The following is an 18,121-nucleotide window of genomic DNA, read 5'->3' on the forward strand; positions in this document are numbered from 1 at the left end:
CTTCATAAAAACTTCAATAAAACACATTAAGAAACTTCGTCGCACGACATATGTAAAATAATTGGCCAACATCCTCGCTTCTCGTGCCAATTAACAACTTGCAAGCTCCCAGCAAATAAAAAGCATATCATAGCAGCGTTCCTAGGGCCCTGGATGACTGTGTAATGGTCACCGGGCGGCGTCCCGCTCTCAGTCCCCAGTCCCACGCTATCTGGGTTCCTTTCCGCGTTCCACCTCTACCTTCTCTCTCAATGCGTAATTGTGTCAGGCGTTCTGGCTCCGCCCTACGCATCTCGTCATTGACCAGACTCATCAGGGGCTGGTCGATGACGGGTAAGAGCGCATTGGATTTACAATTACTAATTATCTGGGCTGGATACACCATAGCGAACTCACAGAACTTTATTGATAAGAGGACTACTGTAGGGTATAATAACAAAAACAGGATGTGTATGTGAGGTGGAGCAGCCTATTGTGATAAACACAACAAGGGGCGCTGCTGATACAATGAATATCTTAAAGGGTAGGGGGTTCTAATGGCACACCTCACATTACCCAATCGCAATAGATGTATAACTTCCACCCGCTGCTTCCTTATCTGGTGGGGTATCCCCTTAACTCCCACCTAAAACTGGTCAATTGTATATAATGAATTAGGAGCGCTGGGTATATAGTAAATATGTCATTTATTCATAAAAGGAAAGAACCATATAAAGATATTGCACATCTATACATCACTCACAACTGCAGTCTCCATACACACCGAAGTATACTGGTTCCTCAGAATCACTATTTTGCCTAAAAATCTGTGTGCACACATAGGATACAAAAGCAGCCTATTGTGTTGTATAGATTATGATATATACTACGCATGCATGATCTCTCATATGATTACAAGAAATAGGTGTTTTATTCTGTGTAATGCTGACTAGTATTAATGAAACTCAGACAATGTATTTTGTCCAAAGGGTTAGCTTATTCTACCTGACAGACTGCTGATTCAGGTGTATGTGACTATCTTAATCTTTAAACAAATCCTAGAAGTTTACACAGTCTTGGAACAGCCTTAAGCTCTAAATAAATTTTAAAGCCAGTGTCTTTGCTTATGTCCAACGCTTATGACCCCAATAGATGCCAAACATTTGCAGCAGTCTTCTCAAGTAACCGTATGTTGGGGATGTTGAGCCTGAAATAGGTTTGAGAACTTCCTTTTCACAACCGGAATCTCTCATAGAGAAAGAAACAAAAGTATGGTGGGATTTAACCACATTGAAACAGTATGTTGCTGAGGAAATTATACCAAGGGGCCTCTGTATAAAAAAGGTGCCTACTACAGTCTATTCGGAACAATTTATAGTGGAATGGAGTGAAATTCTAACGGACTGTTCCTTGGCCTTAATGAGTCTTATTATTTACTATGAGGAAGAGAAACTTATTGATCATCAACTCAAAATTACAGATATAAAAACAAATATTTCAAAATTTGAAGGTTTTGATCAGTATGATGCTTTTAATAAAAAAATGCTCGAGATTGCTAAATTGGAATCCATCATAACTGAAACAAAATGAACAAAATATCTGAGAGATGTGGAAGACTATAGGCGTAAGGTTTCGTACGAATGGGGAAGGTGGGAATCTTTGGCAAGATCTCCCGAGTCACCCAGACCTATCCTGCATAGACCACATAAACAACAGGGGAGACAGGTAAGCTTTAGCTCCCCGGAGGTATCAGAATTTTCCGATACCTTAGACCCTGATGTGAACAATCAATTTACGCAGGCATGGCTATCTCTGGTCCTCCAAAAAACGTTCAGGGCCAAGCCACATATTACAGGAGACAGAGGAAGGGTCGCAAGAAAGGGAGGAGGGGAGGAGAAGGAAGACCAGACGGGCAGGTATAAAGCATAGGGCCAGAAGATCTAGGTCAGGGGGGAACAAAGTGCACAGTGTGGTGAATCTTTCCCGGTATGTGCTCTCTGATATGGAAAAACGTGTCCTTGGTAGAGGTCTTTCATTTGCACCTACTATTCATATGAATGTGTTCGAAACCATTGTTGATGTTAATAGATTTGTGCAGACTCTTTTGCTACGGAAACACTTTTCTGGTTGCAATACAAATAGAAGTGGGGAACAAAGGGCCACGATCGCCACTACTGATATTGGAGACTTTGAAGAGTTAAGTGCTAGATGAGCTTTGGATTGCCTGGCCTCCGAAAGCACTAGACTAATCTCCTTAGATGATGTTAAGCCGATCTGTGCCCGAAACCCAGACTTCTACCTCCTAGCCAGAAGGACTCACCATGTTGAGACCTTTCAGGAGCTGGTGGGAAGTGAATTGGTCGAATTGAAAAACACCCCAAATTTTGGGATCTCTAACCTGTCGCATTGGGAACGACAGGCCCTCCTTGGTTTTAAAAACAATTCTACCATTGTTATTCACAATGCTGAAAAGGGGGGGGGGGTCCGTTGTCATCCTTGATAGCGACAGCTATAGAGCTGAAGCCCTGAGACAACTGGGCGATCCCGCCATCTACCAAAAATTGAGGGGTGATCCCATGAAGGTTTTCCAAAAAGAACTTCTTGATCTATTATCCTTCGGTAGAGATGGGCCGAACGGTTCGCCGGCGAACGGTTCCAGGCAGTGGTGCTCAAATACCCCTTTTAAAAATTCGAATTTGGTCGAATTCGAATAGTAAATTATTCGAGGTCAGTCGAATATTCGAGTCGAATATTTTTTACTATTCGATTCGACCTCGGACTTCGAGCTCACTATTCGAGTCGGTATTCGAGCTCACTATTCGAGCTGACTATTCGAATTGGCCCAAAATAGCTTCCAACACTTGTTTTGAGGGTGAATGATGCAAGAAACATCTTTTTTTCCAAGTAACAACAGCAAGTGATTATGTGGGGATGTTCCTTTAAAAAAAAATGTGGAAAGAGAAGTTGTGTCCTTAATTTGGTTCAGTAGTGTAGTGTTACTGTATATACTTGTTCTTCTTCTTCTTTATCTTTCTTAATCTTCTTCTAGATCTTCTTCTTCTTCTTCTTCTTCTTCTTCATCATCTTCTTCTTCTTCTTCATCTTCATCTTCTTCATCTTCTTCTTCATCTTCTTCTTCTTCTTCTTCATCTTCTTCTTCTTCTTCATCTTCTTCATCTTCTTCATCTTCATCTTCTTCATCTTCATCTTCTTCATCTTCATCTTCTTCTTCATCTTCTTCATCTTCTTCATCTTCTTCATCTTCTTCTTCTTCTTCTTCATCTTCTTCTTCTTCTTCTTCATCTTCTTCATCTTCTTCTTCTTCTTCTTCATCTTCTTCATCATCTTCTTCTTCTTCTTCATCTTCATCTTCTTCATCTTCTTCTTCATCTTCTTCATCTTCTTCTTCATCTTCTTCTTCTTCATCTTCTTCTTCTTCATCTTCTTCTTCTTCTTCTTCATCTTCTTCATCATCTTCTTCTTCTTCTTCATCTTCATCTTCTTCATCTTCTTCTTCATCTTCTTCTTCTTCATCTTCTTCTTCTTCTTCATCTTCATCTTCTTCATCTTCATCTTCTTCTTCTTCATCTTCTTCTTCATCTTCTTCTTCATCTTCTCCTTCTCCTTCTTTTTCAATATCGTCTTCTTCTTCTTCTTCACGTATTTCTCTTTTCAAATTTTTTTTTAAAGAAATGCAGCTATTTTTGAGCGTAACAAATAGCTGGTGGGCGCACGCATGTTGGAAGCGCCATTGTATGTGCTCCCTGGCAGTGGAAACACAAAGACAGCAGGAGGTAAATTCAGCAGCAGGAGGAGGAGGATGAGTGTGTGGCAGCAGGCAGTCAATGAGGCAGGCAGCTCGCCGTGACATAATAGCCCTGGTACCTAGCGGTGATACCAGGGCTGTAAATAAACACAACAGGAGGTCCCAGACAGCGGTCGTGCAGCCCACATTGTGTCCAATACACAACTGGGACAACACAGTTTTCAACCCGGGCACCTCAGAAAAATTAAACCTTTTTTTTTTTTTATTGGTTTTTTTTGGTTTTGGTTTTACAACCAATATAGCTATTGTTTTGACGTAATAGCTGGTGGCAGAGTGGCAGCAGAAGGTAATTCTGTGTACCCTGGCAGTGGGAAACACAGACAGACAGCAGCAGCAGGAGGAATGGAGGAGCAGTGTGAGCAGCTATTGTTGTGACGTAATAGCTGGTGGCAGAGTGGCAGCAGACGGTAATTCTGTGTACCCTGGCAGTGGGAAACACAGACAGACAGCAGCAGCAGGAGGAATGGAGGAGCAGTGTGAGTGTGGCAGCAGGTAGGCAGCGTGACATAATAGCCCTGGTACCTAGCGGTGATACCAGGGCTGTAAATAAACACAACAGGAGGTCCCAGACAGCGGTCGTGCAGCCCACATTGTGTCCAATACACAACTGGGACAACACAGTTTTCAACCCGGGCACCTCAGAAAAATTAAACCTTTTTTTTTTTTTATTGGTTTTTTTTGGTTTTGGTTTTACAACCAATATAGCTATTGTTTTGACGTAATAGCTGGTGGCAGAGTGGCAGCAGAAGGTAATTCTGTGTACCCTGGCAGTGGGAAACACAGACAGACAGCAGCAGCAGGAGGAATGGAGGAGCAGTGTGAGCAGCTATTGTTGTGACGTAATAGCTGGTGGCAGAGTGGCAGCAGACGGTAATTCTGTGTACCCTGGCAGTGGGAAACACAGACAGACAGCAGCAGCAGGAGGAATGGAGGAGCAGTGTGAGTGTGGCAGCAGGTAGGCAGCGTGACATAATAGCCCTGGTACCTAGCGGTGATACCAGGGCTGTAAATAAACACAACAGGAGGTCCCAGACAGCGGTCGTGCAGCCCACATTGTGTCCAATACACAACTGGGACAACACAGTTTTCAACCCGGGCACCTCAGAAAAATTAAACCTTTTTTTTTTTTTATTGGTTTTTTTTGGTTTTGGTTTTACAACCAATATAGCTATTGTTTTGACGTAATAGCTGGTGGCAGAGTGGCAGCAGAAGGTAATTCTGTGTACCCTGGCAGTGGGAAACACAGACAGACAGCAGCAGCAGGAGGAATGGAGGAGCAGTGTGAGCAGCTATTGTTGTGACGTAATAGCTGGTGGCAGAGTGGCAGCAGACGGTAATTCTGTGTACCCTGGCAGTGGGAAACACAGACAGACAGCAGAAGGGCAGTACACAGCAGCAGCCCACTGTAGGTGTGAAATGTGTGGCTGCAGGCGACGTAATAGTCAAAGTGAACCAGGCTGGCTTAGTGAGCAGGAGCCAGGAGGTGGTAAAGGGTGGTAAGGCACATTAACGATGGTACTAAGTTCCGGCAGCCAGTTCATGTCCCCCTCTCGCCGACAACAGGGGCCAGGAACTCGCCTTCCACCCACGCCTGGTTCATCTTGAGAAACGTCAGTCTGTCCACAGACTTGTGAGACAGACGTGAGCGTTTCTCGGTGACCACGCCACCAGCTGCACTGAAGCAGCGCTCGGACAGCACGCTGGAAGGGGGGCAGGACAGCACTTCCAGGGCGTACTGCGCCAGCTCGCTCCAGATCTCCATGCGCTTGACCCAATACTCCATGGGATCAACAGGGGCATCGCTGTCAAGCCCGCTGTAGGACCCCATGTAGTCAGCCACCATGCGGGTCAGGCGCTGGCTGTGACCGGAGGAGGATGCTGCTGCATGCATCTCCTCTCTAGTCACTGCTGCCGGAGCCTCTACAGTCCTGTAGAGCTCGTGGCTGAGAGACAGCAGGTCTGTGGGGCGCTTGCTGCTGCTGGATGCAGGCACCTGCTGCTGCCTCTGTGCTGGCTGCTGGACAGTGGGGGTGGAAGGCTGGGGGAAGGCTTCCTCCAAGCGCTCAACAAGGGCCTGCTGCAAGCTCCTTATTTGTTGCGCTGGGTCTCCTCCTGCAGGCGGCAGGAACTGGCTCAACTTCCCCTTGAGGCGTGGGTCCAACATCATGCTGATCCAGATGTCCTCCCTCTGCTTCATCTGGATCACCCTGGGGTCCCTGCGCAGGCACGTCAGCATGTGCGCTGCCATTGGGAAGAGGCGGGCCACGTCTGCTGGCACATCGACGTCAGTGCTGTCCTCCTCATCCTCCTCCTCTGCTGCCTCATCCTCTCTCCACCCCCGCACCAACTCAGCTGCACTGCGCTGATCCCCCTCATCAGCAGCCAGGTCAGGGACCTCCACCAAGTCCTCCTCCTCCTCCCCCTCAGAGGTGGACTGTGCAGCTGCTTGCCGCTCCTGCTGGTCCAAGGCTGCCGCTCCCTGTGCCAGCAAAGCATCGAGTGCCCTGTTCAGCAGAGAAACCAGGGGCACCCACTCGCAGACCATAGCATGGTCCCTGCTCACCATGTTTGTGGCCTGCAGGAAGGGAGCCAGCACTAAGCACACCTGCTGCATGTGCCTCCAGTCATCATCGGGGACGATGGACGGGATGTTGCTGGTCTTGTCCCTTCTCTGAGCTGCGGAAACAGTGGCCAGGGCAAGGTAGTGGTTGACAGCGTGCTTCTGTTCAACCAGACGCTCCAACATCGCCAGGGTGGAGTTCCAGCGAGTCGGAACGTCAATGATCAGCCGATGGCGTGGCAGATCCAGCTCCTTTTGCACGTCTTCCAGGCTCGCACAGGCTGCAGCCGAGCGCCGGAAGTGACGCACAACGTTCCTTGCCGTTTCCAGCAGCTCGTCCATCCCCTGGTAGGTGCGCAGGAACTTCTGCACCACCAGGTTCAGCACGTGGGCAAGACAGGGGATGTGGGTCAGGTTTCCCCTGTCTATGGCAGCAACCAGATTGGCCCCATTGTCGGACACCACCTCTCCGACTCTGAGGCCTCTGGGGGTCAGCCAAATCCGCTCCTGCTCCTGGAGTTTGGCCAACACGTGGGCTGCCGTCAGCTTGGTCTTGCCAAGGCTGACCAAGTGCAGCAGCGCTTGGCAGTGGCGGGCCTTCACACTGCTGCTGAGGCGGGGGGTTTGGCCAGGTGTGGCGGAGGATGGCAGAGGATCGGAGGAACCCGCTGCAGTTCCCCTGACCCTGCGGGGTGGCACCACCCACTGTGTTGCTGCTGCTGCTGTGCCCGCTGCTGCTCTCCCATCCTCACCCCCTTCCACCAAGCTGACCCAGTGGACAGTGAAGGACAGGTAGCGGCCTGTCCCGAAGCGGCTGCTCCAGGAGTCCATGGTGACGTGGACCCTTTCACCAACCGCGTGCTCCAGCCCTCGCTCCACATTGGCCATCACAAAGCGGTGCAGTGCAGGAATGGCCTTGCGGGCGAAGAAGTGTCTGCTGGGGAGCTGCCAGTCTGGGGCTGCACAAGCAAGCAGCGCCCGCATGTCGCTCCCCTCCTGCACGAGCGTGTACGGCAGGAGTTGGGAGCACATGGCCCGTGCCAGCAAGCCGTTCAGCTGCCGCACGCGACGGCTGCTGGGAGGCAGAGCCCTAACCACCCCCTGGAAGGACTCGCTCAAAAGGCTCTGGCGTGCCTTTTTGCTGGCACGGGAATCAGCAGACGGAGCAGAGGAGGCCACTGAGGACTGGCTGCCAGAACAGGCCTCAGTGTCGGCGGCAGGAGTTGCAGAGGGGGGAGGAGCAGGGCGTTTCCGCACTCCTGCTGGTGCTGCTGGAGGAGCAGGAGGGCGGGTGGCTGCTGTTGCTGCTGCTGCTGCTGAAGGCTGTGCAGTGATGGGATTGGTGCCACTGCCAGCACCAGATGCCTTCAGCCTCTGGAACTCCTCATGCTGGTGGAAGTGTTTCGCAGAAAGGTGGTTGATCAGCGAGCTGGTGCTGAACTTCAAGGGGTCTGCACCTCTGCTCAACTTCCGCTGACAGTGGTTGCAAGTGGCGTACTTGCTGTACACTGTGGGCATGGTGAAAAACCGCCAGATTGGTGACAAAAACATCCCCCTACGGCATGGAAGCGCTGCTGCCTGTTTCCCTGTGGTGGTTGGGGGGGGGGGGGGGGTCTTGGGTGCGGCTGGTGGTGGTACTGGCTGATGCTGCTGCTGCTGCTGCTGAGCCTGAGACACCAGCAGGCTGTGGGACGCTGCCAATGCTTGCAATGATGCGCCTCCTTGCAAGGCCCACAACCGCATCCTCCTCCTCCTCCTCAGAGCTGCTGAGGACGACATCCTCTGGATGTGTTGGCACCCAGTCTCTGTCTGTCACCGGGTCATCATCATCATGCCCCTCCTGAAACATGTCCTGCTCTGATGATGACCCCCCAAACTCCTCTGCTGATGCATGGATGGGACGCTTGACTGTCGCCACAGTCTTGCTGTCCAATCCCTCCTCCCCCAAAGTGCCCATCAGCATCTCCTCCTCCAAATCGCCAACAACAGCATTCAATTGACTCATCATGCCTGGGGTCAAAAGAGTGCTGAATGAGAGGTCGGCGACTGACGGTGAACTGGCCTCCTCCCCAGACCCTGCTGGGCGGCTGCTGCGAACAGGGGTGGTGGTGGTGGTGGTGGTGAGGGTGGAGGCCTCGGATGCAGAGCTGATGGCGGGCTGCTCATCCTCCGTCATGAGTTGCACCACAGTGTCTGCATCCTTTTCCTCAATGGGACGTTTCCGACCCGGCTGGAGGAAAATGGGAGCAGGTGCTACACGCTGCTGCTGCTGTGTCTCTGCAGCGTGAGTTGCAGATGCTCCTCCTGGGCGGCGCCCAAGGCGTCCACGGCCAGTGGCTATGGGAGGAATGTTAGCCACTGACGCTGCTGCTGCTGCTGCGGAACTGTGCATGGTGGCGCGCCCGCGGCCGCGGCTTGCCACAATGCTGCTCCCTCTCTTCCTGATTCCCTTGCTGCCCTTCCCCTTGCCCAAACCGCGCTGGCTGCCACTTCCAGACATCTTCAATGTTTTGGGCGTATAGACAAAAGTTTTGTAAAAGGGCGGGTGAAAAGTGGGGTACTTTAATGGAGTGGGTTGGTTGGTGAGGTGACTGAGTGAGTGTCCCCTAGTACAGTAAGTAAGTATTAACAGTCAGGAAGTACAACTAGCAGTTACAATAATCAGTAGTAGTAATCACAAGTAAATTTAGTGTGTGTACACTCAGACAGTGAGTGCACGCACGCAGGAGCTAGTAGCCTATGGACACAGTGACTGAGTGTCCTAGACTCCTAGTACGGTAAGAGTAAGTAAGTAGTAACAGTAAGTAGAACTAACTAATAACAATAATCAATCAGCGATCAGAAGGAAATGGAGTGTGGGTGGTGTGTGTGTACACTCAGACAGTGAGTGCACGCACGCAGGAGCTAGTAGCCTATGGACACAGTGACTGAGTGTCCTAGACTCCTAGTACAGTAAGAGTAAGTAAGTAGTAACAGTAAGTAGAACTAACTAATAACAATAATCAATCAGCGATCAGAAGGAAATGGAGTGTGGGTGGTGTGTGTACACTCAGACAGTGAGTGCACGCACGCAGGAGCTAGTAGCCTATGGACACAGTGACTGGGTGTCCTAGACTCCTAGTACAGTAAGAGTAAGTAAGTAGTAACAGTAAGTAGTAGAACTAACTAATAACAATAATCAATCAGCGATCAGAAGGAAATGGAGTGTGGGTGGTGTGTGTACACTCAGACAGTGAGTGCACGCACGCAGGAGCTAGTAGCCTATGGACACAGTGACTGAGTGTCCTAGACTCCTAGTACAGTAAGTAGTAACAGTAAGTAGTAGAACTAACTAATAACAATAATCAATCAGCGATCAGAAGGAAATGGAGTGTGGGTGGTGTGTGTACACTCAGACAGTGAGTGCACGCACGCAGGAGCTAGTAGCCTATGGACACAGTGACTGAGTGTCCTAGACTCCTAGTACAGTAAGAGTAAGTAAGTAGTAACAGTAAGTAGAACTAACTAATAACAATAATCAATCAGCGATCAGAAGGAAATGGAGTGTGGGTGGTGTGTGTACACTCAGACAGTGAGTGCACGCACGCAGGAGCTAGTAGCCTATGGACACAGTGACTGGGTGTCCTAGACTCCTAGTACAGTAAGAGTAAGTAAGTAGTAACAGTAAGTAGTAGAACTAACTAATAACAATAATCAATCAGCGATCAGAAGGAAATGGAGTGTGGGTGGTGTGTGTACACTCAGACAGTGAGTGCACGCACGCAGGAGCTAGTAGCCTATGGACACAGTGACTGAGTGTCCTAGACTCCTAGTACAGTAAGTAGTAACAGTAAGTAGTAGAACTAACTAATAACAATAATCAATCAGCGATCAGAAGGAAATGGAGTGTGGGTGGTGTGTGTACACTCAGACAGTGAGTGCACGCACGCAGGAGCTAGTAGCCTATGGACACAGTGACTGAGTGTCCTAGACTCCTAGTACAGTAAGAGTAAGTAAGTAGTAACAGTAAGTAGAACTAACTAATAACAATAATCAATCAGCGATCAGAAGGAAATGGAGTGTGGGTGGTGTGTGTACACTCAGACAGTGAGTGCACGCACGCAGGAGCTAGTAGCCTATGGACACAGTGACTGGGTGTCCTAGACTCCTAGTACAGTAAGAGTAAGTAAGTAGTAACAGTAAGTAGTAGAACTAACTAATAACAATAATCAATCAGCGATCAGAAGGAAATGGAGTGTGGGTGGTGTGTGTACACTCAGACAGTGAGTGCACGCACGCAGGAGCTAGTAGCCTATGGACACAGTGACTGAGTGTCCTAGACTCCTAGTACAGTAAGTAGTAACAGTAAGTAGTAGAACTAACTAATAACAATAATCAATCAGCGATCAGAAGGAAATGGAGTGTGGGTGGTGTGTGTACACTCAGACAGTGAGTGCACGCACGCAGGAGCTAGTAGCCTATGGACACAGTGACTGAGTGTCCTAGACTCCTAGTACAGTAAGAGTAAGTAAGTAGTAACAGTAAGTAGAACTAACTAATAACAATAATCAATCAGCGATCAGAAGGAAATGGAGTGTGGGTGTGTGTACACTCAGACAGTGAGTGCACGCACGCAGGAGCTAGTAGCCTATGAACACAGTGACTGAGTGTCCTAGACTCCTAGTACAGTAAGAGTAAGTAGTAACAGTAAGTAGAACTAACTAATTACAATAATCAATCAGCGATCAGAAGGAAATAGAGTGTGTGTTGTGTGTGTACACTCAGACAGTGAGTGCGCACACGCAGGAGCTAGTAGCCTATATGAACAGTGACAGTGAGTGTCCCTACGGGTACAGTAAGAGTAAGTAGTAAGTAAGTACAACTAACAATAATCAATCAGTAATCAGAAGGAAATAGAGTGTGTGTACACACAGACAGTGAGTGAGTGCACACACGCAGGAGCTAGCTAGTAGCCTATAAACAGTGACAGTCAGTGAGTGTCCTACTCCTAGTACAGTATAACTACAATACTATTAGTAAAGGACAGCAGAAATACTGGTATAGATGATGAGAGAAATAAACAGAGGACAGCTGCCCACAGAGGCAAGGCCCCCCTGAGGCCTAAACCTGTAAGCTTGCAGCAGCTGCCTGTCTCTAATGTAACACACAAGCTACTAACTAAAATACAATGTCTATCTAAATAACAACAATACAGGTGTATATGGCAGGTGTAGGTGAGCAAAAACGCTAGGTAAATGAACACAATAGAGCACTTGCTAAGCCAAAGCACAAAGGAGCAGATCTCTCTCTGTACAAGTCTCAGGCAAGCATGGAAAACCCGAACATGGCGGCCGCTATTTATAGGGTAGGGGCTGGCCAGGGTCCCCCTCTGTGATTGGCTGCCGTCAGAGGGCCTGGGAGCCCTCTGATTGGCTCTAAGCACATCAATCTGGGCTATGACGCTATTCGAGCTCGGTACCGAGCTCGAATAGCGCCGGTTTGCTCGAATAGCTCGAATAGTGAATGGGCTATTCGAGTGTTCTCGAATAGCCCATTCGAATAGCTACAGCTATTCGGAGCTCGAATACCGAGCTCGAATAGCTGAAAAAGAGCTCGAATATTCGAGCTACTCGAATATTCGAGCTCTGCTGAGCACCACTAGTTCCAGGCAGGGGAGGACTGGGACCTTTTGGCCTGGGGGGAAAATGCAACCCAGAGGCCCTTGAGGGGGGAGGGGGGGGGGAATTGGGGTGGTACAAAAAATGAAAAAAATGGGCATGACCATGCATGACATGTCAGTATGGACCAAACATCTCAGAGGAATGCCATACAGAATTAAAATTAGGGCAGTTCTGATGGCAAAAACAGAATATATTCAGTACTAGCAAGACATACTGTACCTAATAATAACCTATATAAAATAATAATAGCAACCTGAACCTATTAATGAAGGAAATGGGGAATGTAGGTTTGTTCTTAATCTAAATCGGTTCTTAAAGAAAGTCTGAAGCGAGAATAGATCTCGCTTCAGACCTCATAGCTAGCAGGGGCTTGCGTGCCCCTGCTAAAACGCCGCTATCCCGCGGCTTAATGGGGGTCCCTGTCCCCCCAAATCCCCTCCGTAATGCGGGGGAGCGCTTCCGCATTGGGGCAGGGCTAACCGCCGCAGCCCTGCCCCACGCGCGTCTGTCAGACGCGTATCTCCGCCTCTCCCCGCCCCTCTCAGTCTTCCTTCACAAAGAGGGGCGGGGGAGAGGCGGCGATGCGCGTCTGATAGACGCGCTGGGAGGCAGGGCTGCAGCCGTTAGCCCTGCCTCCAGGAAGAAAAAAAAAGCGACCAAGTCTGCGACCAAGGTTTGCGGGGGGTGGGTTGGGGGTGAAGGGACCCCCGTTAAGCTGCGGGATAGCGGCGTTTTAGCAGGGGCACACGTGCCCCTGCTATATATGAGAGCTGAAGCGAGATTTAGTCTCGCTTCAGTGTCTCTTTAAGTAAGAACACTAATTTCTGTGCCTCTTCTGTCCCCCTCTATGTCACCTATTCCCCCTGTGCCTTTTTTGTCCCCCTCTGTCTCTTTTGTCTCCCTCTGTGTCACCTCATGTCCCCTGTTCTTTTTTTCCCAGTGTCACTTTTGTTCCCCCGTGCCCCACCCCCATGGCTCCTGTGTTCCCCACTCCCCGCAGCGGGAAGAGCTGCAGTCAACTCACCTACTCCTGGGTACTTGCATGATAAGCGTCCTCCTCTCCCTGCTTCCTCCTAATGCCGATGTCGCGTAATGATGTGATCAATAAAAGCCAGCAGTAGGGGGTACCAGTGAATAAGATAGGAGAACGTTTATCATGGAATCGGCCGCGCTGGGAGTAACCATGGTACCTGGAGGCTAAGCGACAGGAAAGTCACCATAGTTACTCTCAGCTTGAGGAGAGCAGAGAGATTTGCCATTGGATCGAGGACATGCGAGTACTACTCTTAAAGGGAGGGTCCGCGCTGGAAATAAAAAAAACTCCACTTACCTGGGGCTTCCTCCAGCTCCTGGCAGTCGATTGGTGCCCTCACCGCAGCTCCTCTCCCTCCCGGCATCCAGCTGTGAAGAAGTCGACCTCGCCAGGTCGGGTTCCAGGTCAGCTTCTGTGCGCTCCACGGCGGGGGGGTCACGTGGTGTAGGGTCGTCATCGGGTCTCTACTGCGCAGGCGCAGAACTGCGAGAACTGGCGAGGTCGGCTTCTTCACAGCTCGATGCCAGGAGCTGGAGGAAGCCCCAGGTAAGTGTTTTTTTTTTTTTTATTTCCAGCGCGGATCTTCCCTTTAAGGGGGGCTGTGGAGCACAGGGACAGCTCAGCCTGAGGCCCCTGCAGAGGGTAAGACCAGGCATGGCTACACGCCTCCCTGATCACACTACATAGTTGGAAATGTTCGCCGCATGCGCAATACCAATTTTTAGCAACTTCGCAAGCGCAGAATGCTCCCGGCTGTGGGAGCGCAATTCAGGAGGCACATGCAACTTTCAGGGAACAGCTGCTGAATGGATATCAAAGAGGAACAAGGACAACGGAATGGCGAGGGAAACAGGCATGTGCAAAAGCGCATGACTGGCCAGATTACCAGGAGGAGGTTGTGTAATAAGACAACAAAGTAGCCAGAGAGAACAGCGAGGGAGCACCTCATGGGGCTGGAGGATGCCCCAGGTAAGTATAAATACACAAGTACACAACTCAGGTACACTTTAAGGTTTCCGTTAAACTTCCAATGCAAAGTAAAAAATCTATTTTTTTAATCACCTAGGGCTTCTTCTGACCCCGAGCAGCAGTCACAGTCCCTCGCCGCAGCCCTGGTCCTCTTCAGTGTCCCTGCTGGCCGTCCACAATGATGGCTACCCGCCAGGTGGTCGGGTCTTCTGTGCCTGCGCATCCACATCATCTGGCGCATACTGGGCGTGTGCAAAACTAATGCTCAGGCGCAGTATGCGCCAGATGACGTGGACTAAGGCGCAGATGAGCCGACTCTGTCAGCAGGTAGACATCATTGTGGACGGCCAGCAGGGACACTGAAGAGGATCAGGGCTGCGGCGAGGGACTGCGACTGCTGCTCGGGGCCGGAAGAAGTGTGATTAACAAAATATTTGTTTTATTGTGCATCGGGAAGTCCTTTAAGTAAAGTGGCAAGTGTTATTGAGATAGTACAATATATCAGTGTGCAGTCAAACTAGAAGAATATATAAATATGCATGCCTTAAATACAAAGAGCCAGCGCTGCAAAAACCTAAAACTAGCAGGCAGCAGTGAAAGGGTTACATGTACACAGAGCTGGCCAGTTCAAAACAGAGCAAACAAATGAAGAGGAGAGGAGGTGTCCGCTTACAAAGAACATTGTCTGGTCACTGATGTCTGGCTGCAGTGATCTGTGTCCTGTCCCTTCCAACTTCAAGAGGCAGGAGGCTGGGAATCTGGGATTGAGCGAGAAACTTCTGCGTTCATTTCACCTGGCAGTACTGCAATCCTCCAGCAGCCTGGCCACTTCAAATGACGCGCTAGAGCCACCTCTGCTCTCTCTTCACTGGCTGGCTGCTACTACAAGCAGGGGGCAGGACCTCTGTTGCCTAGCAGCACCTCGAGATTCACCAACACGCACTGCATTCGGCCAGGGGAGGGAGACGCTTCTATGAAAGAGTAGGAAAAAATCCTGGCGGCCCTGATGAAAGGTGCAGGAGGCGGCCCGGGGGGCAATCGCCCCCTGTCCCCCCAGGCCAGTCCGCCTATGGTTCCAGGCGAACTTTGGTGGTTCGCGTTCGCCTGGACTAAGCGAACTTTTGCGGAAGTTCGATTCGCCCCATAATGCACTATGAGGGTCAACTTTGACCCTCTGCATCACAGTCAGCAGGCACATTGTAGCCATTCAGGCTACACTAAGCCCTGGAGCCCCCCCCCCCCCCCCCTCTTACATAAGGCAGGCTCGCCGGCCATTACACTCACTCGTGTGCCTGCTAGAGACAGACTAGGTACAGCTGCTGCAGACTTGTTCTCCTAGGGACAGATTAGTTAGGTTCTTGGCTGCTTAGCTTGCTCCTGGCTGATTATTATTGCTTTTATAGCACCCCTCAGCAGCTCTTTTCAGAGCTCATCCTGTACTTTTTTTTTCTTTTTTCTGTGTGTCAAACTGACACTTTTGTTGCATGCACAGCCTTGCTAATTCATAGTGTGTGTGCCACTGCCAGCAGCCCAGCACATTCAGTGACTACCTGTGTGTGTGACAGGGAGCTGCACATTGTACTACCCAGTACTGCATATACCCAGTACCTGTTGTGTTTACTTAACCCACCTAATCACTGCATATACCTAGCTTTGTGTTGAATGAACCTAGCTCACTGCATCTAACTACCTGTTGTGTTCAGTGAACCCACCTCACTGCATATACCTAGCTGTTGTGTTGAGTGAACCCACCTCACTGCATCTAACTACCTGCTGTGTTGAGTGAACCCACCTAACTGCATATAACTACCTTTACTGTTGAGTGAACCCACCTCACTGCATCTAACTACCTGTTGTGTTGAGTGAACCCACCTCACTGCATATAACTACCTTAACTGTTGAGTGAACCCACCTCACTGCATCTAACTACCTTTACTGTTGAGTGAACCCACCTCACTGCATCTAACTACCTGTTGTGTTCAGTGAACCCAGCTCACTGCATCTAAGTACCTTTACTGTTCAGTGAACCCACCTCACTGCATCTAACTACCTTTACTGTTCAGTGAACCCACCTTTACTGTTCAGTGAACCTTGTTCGTGGCTGGGGGGAGGAAGAGGAGTTGCGTCCCGTCACTGAGCTTTGTGCAGATGGCCTCTTTCATGTTGTCCAGCCTGTTGAGGGACCCCAGTATCAAAAAACTCAAGGCGAATGACCTGTACTGGGTGGCCACGCTACTAGACCCTCGGTACAGGCACAAAGTGGCGGACCTGTTACCAACTCAACACAAAGCGGAAAGGATGCAGCACTTGCAGAACAAGATGTCGATGATGCTGTACAATGCGTTTAAGGGTGATGTGGCTGCACAACGCAATCAAGGTACCACTGGCAGTAACCCTCCTCCTCCCAAGTCCACGCAGGCAAGGACAGGATGCTCCAGCAATCTCAGGGTGATGTCGGACATGCGGACATTCTTTTGTCCAACTCCTCGCCATAGTCCTTCCGGATCCACCCTCCACCAATGCCTGGACCGGCAGGTAGCCGACTACCTGGCCTTGAGTGTGGATGTAGACACTGCGAGCAGCGACGATGAACCCTTGGACTCAGAGCAGGGACAAGGTCCTCCAGCACCCAAGGCTGAGACACCAAAGTGCGCCCCTCCATCCCTCCCACCTCAGCTGTCACACACGGATTGCTATTAGACTAAGAGGGCCACAGGGCCCACAACCTCCCCAACACCTTAATATCTAGTTATCTGGCTTGCAGTCACTGCTATGTATGCCCTTTTCTTATTTCTTTCTGCTTCATACACAATTAGGAATCACAGCTGAATGAATTGTGCGCCCCCTCCTACACTGCACCCTGAGGCTGGAGCCTCTCCAGCCTATGCTTTGGCCTGACCCTGCTTGGACTACTGGTTGCGCAGGCTTGACCTGTGGCCAGAGCTGTCCCAATTTGCCATACAACTTCTCTCTTGCCCTGCCGCAAGCGTCCTGTCAGAAAGGACCTTCAGTGCAGCTGGAGGCATTGTCACTCAGAAGAGAAGTCGCCTAAGTCACAACAGTGTTCAGTACCTGACCTTTATCAAAATGAATGAGGAATGGATCATGGAGGGCTACTGCATGACCGAAGACTAAGTCAGTCCCCACACACAGCATCTCTGCCTGCAGGCCTCTTCCCTTCTCCGCCACCACCAACAGGGTCCAGGACTCTAGGCGGATTCCTGAATTTTTACGGCCGCTGCTAGCAGCGGCCGCTACACTAATTTTTCTGGTGCGTGTACATGCCTGCCTAATTTTTCTGGCTGCACTGCGGGCGGCTGCAACAAAAAAACAAAAGGCATGTACGTGTGCCCATCCCCCTTCGTGATCATTACCTTGCCGCGGTGAAGGGGCTTGCGTATCACAATGAAGCAATGACCGCAGGCTATTTGAGTGTCTCGGGTGGGGGTAGGACACAAAAGATAATAAGGTCGTTGCTTCATTGTGGTCAGACCAAATTTGATCAGCTGGACAGTCACTGTTGTTCTATCATTGAGCTACCACAGCCCGGCGACCATATGGGCTTGAAAACCGCCACGGCCTACACTCTCGCCGCGGTGCGCACCAGTCCAGCATGGCCGTCACTACGCAAACAGCTGTTTGCAGTGCGTTACACAGTGAGTTTGGTGTGTCAGTGTGAAGAAGAACTCCCTGATTGATGTATACACATGCAAGATGTTTGAAAGCACTTTAGGCCTGCAATTTAGCATTCAATGTGATTTCTGCCCTTAAAACGCTGCTTTGCGTCACATCCAGATTTTTCCCCGGGACTTTGGCCATGTATCCCACTCCGCCATGCCCCCCTCCAGGTGTTAGACCCCTTGAAACATCTTTTCCATCACTTTTGTGGCCAGCATAATTTTTTCTATTTTTCAAAGTTCGCATCCCCATTGAAGTCTATTGTGGTTCGCGAACTTTTCTGCGAACCGAACCTTCCGCGAACCTAAAATCGGAAGTTCGGCCCTTCTCTATCCTTCAGATGTAGTTTGGGAGTTCTGGACCAAAAGATGGTGGACTATTTGGGAGTTACCCATCCAGTCACCCCGATCTTTCAC

This window comes from Hyperolius riggenbachi, chromosome 7 (genome assembly GCF_040937935.1).
Source record: "Hyperolius riggenbachi isolate aHypRig1 chromosome 7, aHypRig1.pri, whole genome shotgun sequence".
NCBI classification, from domain to species: Eukaryota; Metazoa; Chordata; class Amphibia; order Anura; family Hyperoliidae; genus Hyperolius; species Hyperolius riggenbachi.